The sequence below is a fragment of the Ornithorhynchus anatinus genome, chromosome X1 (assembly GCF_004115215.2).
Source record: "Ornithorhynchus anatinus isolate Pmale09 chromosome X1, mOrnAna1.pri.v4, whole genome shotgun sequence".
NCBI classification, from domain to species: domain Eukaryota; kingdom Metazoa; phylum Chordata; class Mammalia; order Monotremata; family Ornithorhynchidae; genus Ornithorhynchus; species Ornithorhynchus anatinus.
The window spans coordinates 89,534,458-89,538,470 of NC_041749.1; the positions used below are offsets into that span (position 1 = coordinate 89,534,458).

The 4,013-nt window shown below is 47.6% G+C and overlaps 1 non-coding gene across 1 annotated transcript; it reads left to right on the forward strand.

The window, feature by feature from the left end:
• LOC114806778 lies at positions 1-138 on the forward strand. Its single transcript, XR_003754840.1, has one exon. It is a non-coding gene; the product is annotated as a small nucleolar RNA SNORA7 (small nucleolar RNA).
• The last annotated feature ends 3,875 nt before the right edge of the window (positions 139-4,013 follow it).

Here is a 4,013-nt window from a genome sequence, read left to right on the forward strand (position 1 = left end):
TCCCTCTCAGAGTGGCACCTGGAGAGTTCCCAGTACTCTACCAGTCTCGACTAGAGGAGGGAGAGTCAGGCAGAGGTCTGCCCATTCCGTTCCTAGCTTGGGCAGTGCCTAGCCAGGGGAAGGAAATCTGCTACAAGTCAAAACTCACTGGGCAGCAGCGGCATGGGAGAGAGTCGAGGGCGGAGACTTGAGTTTACTGCGTGGAAGGAGGCAATAGTAAACTGCTTCCGTATCTTTGCCAAGAAAAGTCTCTGGATACATTACCAGAACGATCGTACATGGAGAGCGGGGCGCTCTGGGAGAGATGTGACGGTGGTGTCGCTATGGGTCGGAAACGACTCAACGACATAAAACAAGTGCCCCTGTGGGAACACGAGGGGCAGGAGTGAGAGAGAGTGCTAATGATGTTGTGTGAGCACTGTAGTCAATTCCTCTGTGGAGGTTCTCCATGCTGCAGTTTTCAGGACAGAGGCTCATTGGTTGCTCTTAGCGGGGGTCTTCCTCCTGCTTTGTTGCTGGGGTGAAATGAGAGAATCAAGCTTCCTTTGAAAATCCCCTCTGGACTGTAAGCTTATTGTGGGCAGGGAACGTGTCTACCAACTCTGTTATATTGGACTCTCCCAAATGCTTAGTGCAGTGATTGATTGATTAAGAAGTGGATCTGTGCAGTAGGGCCTGGATATGCCAGGATTAGCTTGTTTTAAGTTTTCTCATAGGTTCCAATCAGGTGAATGGAAAGAAGGTGGGGAGTGGGAAATAATTGAGTGCAAGGGCTGAGGAGATGGCCTACTATCACTCCTTGTTTCGCTTTTAAGTCATCTCTGAAATAGAAACAAAATATTCTTCTGGATAAGTGTTTCTGGGTTTCAGCTGGAAACTGAATAACTTGAGTCCAAAATGTTCATCCCATTAGGAAGCTTGGCGTGTCGGAAAAGCAGCGTTTAGGAAGGAAATAATAATAGTGATACTTGTTAAGCACTCACTATGTGCCAAACCCTGGGGTAGATACCAGAGAATCATATCAGACACAGTCCCACATGGGGCTCACAGTCTAAGGAGGTCAGGTATTGAATCCCCATTTTACAGATAAGCAAGCTGAGACCCGGAGAAATTGAAGTGACTTGCTCATTTCCACACAGCAGGCAAGTGACAGAGTCAGGATTAGAACCCAGGTCCTCTGACTCCCAGGACTGTGCTTGTTCCACTAGGTCACACGGTTTCTCTGACAGAAATATTGGCAAGGAGTGCTCTTAGGTGTCCCTAACAGATTCCGGGTGTTTCCACCTTCCCCGGCCTGGCCCTCCTGGCTTCCTTTCCCACCCTCTGAAAAATGAACTGGTTCCTTGGAAAGGACCCTTGGGAAACAGTGGAGAGAGAAACCAGAACAAAGGTGAATGCATTGTGACTCTATTCTGAAAGTGAAAGGGGGCTCTCACTCATCTTCCACTGTGGAACAGTTGCTTATAGGGCCCCTTTCCAAGAGATAGTAACTAAAGGTTGATATGTTCTGAGAGAGACAGATCATTTGCCTTTCATTGTTACATATTCGCTGCACTCCATTCATTCATTCAATCATATTTACTGAGCGCTTACCATGTCTAGAGCACTGTAGTAAGCACTTGGAGGAGTACAGGACAATGATAAACAGGCACGTTCCCTGCCTGGGTTTCTGTTGGTTTCTGGTTTCCATTGGAGGGAAAACAGTCTCTCTCCCCACTTCACCAGTCATATGTAAGTTTCCTGGCCCTTTCTCCACACACCCACCCATATAAAGGAGCAGATCTTAGATCCAGTGAGATTACACTTGATTGAAACCTGCATAATTATGGAGTCTGCCCTAAATGCTATCTGTTTTGCGGGGATCTGCTGTAAATTGAGTTCTCATTCATTATTGAATCAGAATGATTTCACTTTGGATTTTTCAGTGGTTCGATGGAGGATAAATGGTGGTTACCCTAGATTTGGGGCCTCCCTAGGGAGGCTAAGTTCATGGCTTCAGGCTTCAAAACCCAAGCATGCCCCCAGGTTGAAGTTATGAGAGTCTCCAGTAGGCTCCCGTCCTAAGCTGGGTGTGCCTGCTGCTTAGGCCAGATGGGGCCAGGCATAACCGCACATGGGTGGTGTTATAGTCTCATGGAAAAATTGGAGCGCTCTTTCCTCAACCCAGGTCTGACCCTCAGGGCAAGGTGCAGAAAGCAATAGTCTAACTTGGATGAAAATGCATCCAGGGCAATTTGCTTTGCTCTCCTCCCCTGGAAACCATTTTGGTTTCCACCCAGCTTTAGGATTCTGGGTCTGGACTGTAAAGTCGCTGTGGGCAGGGAACATGTCGGCCAATTCTGTTGTATTGTTCATTCATTCATTCAATCATATTAGTGAGCGCTTACTGTGGGTAGAGCACTGTACTAAGCTCTTGGGTAAGTACAATATAACAATAAACAGACACATTCCATGCCCGCAGAGAGCTTACAGTCTAGAGGTAGCTTCTCTCCCAAGTGCTTAGTACAGTACTCTGCAAACAGTAAATGCTCAGTAATTCAGTTGATTGATTGGGCACTCACCACCCCCTTTCCCTACCTGGATTTACTCTGATTTGGAGTGGTCATAGGCAGTCCTGCTGAGTCCCAAGACATCCTTGGTCTTAGGGTGGGAGAAGGTAGGGGTGGTTCCAGACTGCTCAAGGGAGATGAGGTATGGGTAAACAGGCCCAGGTTGACCCTAGATTGAACAAGAGAAACAGGGAAGAAAGAGTTCCCTGCTAGTGGAAAGAGCAGGGTCTGGGAGTTCAGAGGATCTCGGCTTTAATCCCAGGTTTTAATGCCTGCTATGTGATCCTGGGCAAGTAACTTACCTTCTTTGTGCCTCAGTTTCCTCATCTGTCAAATTGGGATTCAATACCTGTTCTCTCTCCCCACTTAGACTGTGAGCACTATGTGGGACAGGGACTGTGTCCAACCTGATTATCTTGTATCCATCCCAGCCTTGAGTATGGTGCTTGACACATAGTAAATGCCTAACAAATTATTATTATTATCTAGTTCCCCTGGCCCAGCATAAGGCAAACCTATACTCCTGGACTGGGCCCAGAACTAATCCAACCTCTTGGGAGTCATCCAGGCAGGGGGTTGATCCAGGGCTAGGTCAGACCATCCAAGGACTCCTTGGTCCAGATCCTCAATCCTGGGCCTTAGCTGAAACTGGACCACCCTCTGGGATGGGGTGCAAGGGGTGGTTTGCCCCAGGATGTTCAGTTGTGGTGGCTCTTAGGATATTCCCACTAAATCACTGGTGTCTACTGAGACCCTACTGAGAAGCAGCTTGGCCTTGTGGATAGAGCATGGACCTGGGAGTCAGAAGGACCTGGGTCCTAATCCTGGCTCCACCATTTGCCTGCTAGGTGACCTTGGACAAGTCACTTCAGCCAAGCCACTTCACTTCTCTCTGCCTCAGTTATCTCATTTGTAATATGGGGATTAAGACTGTGAGTCCCATGTGGGACATGAACTGTGCCCAACCTGACTAGGCTGTATCTACCCAAAGGCTTAGTACAGTGCCTGGCACATAGTAAGCACTTGATGAATGCCATTTTAAAAAAAAAAAAGCACGTGGAAGAATATGACAGAAACAAGACACAGGTTCCCTGCCCTCAAGAAGCTTGGAATCTAATAGAAGTTGTCCCTGAGGCAGGGCTCAATGCCAGTACACGTTTTATGTGACTCTTCTTTTGGGACCCTAAATTCCTTCTGAGGCTCATGCAAGCAAGACTGACAACCCCAAGTCTCCATTTTGCTGTAGCACAGTAAATCTGGTTTCAGAGTCTGTATCTGAGTGCCTGTGGCCAGGACCCTTATTTTGTTACTGTAGGCCCCATCCTGATGCATAATAGTCAGCCTTACTTGGCTCCTATTTTGGAGAGTCACTCCAAAAATTCCATCTGGTCTCCTTATTGATCCTAAAAATTCTGGCATAACCAAGACTGGGCCTTGCCTTTCTAATAGACACAGGTCCTCCAC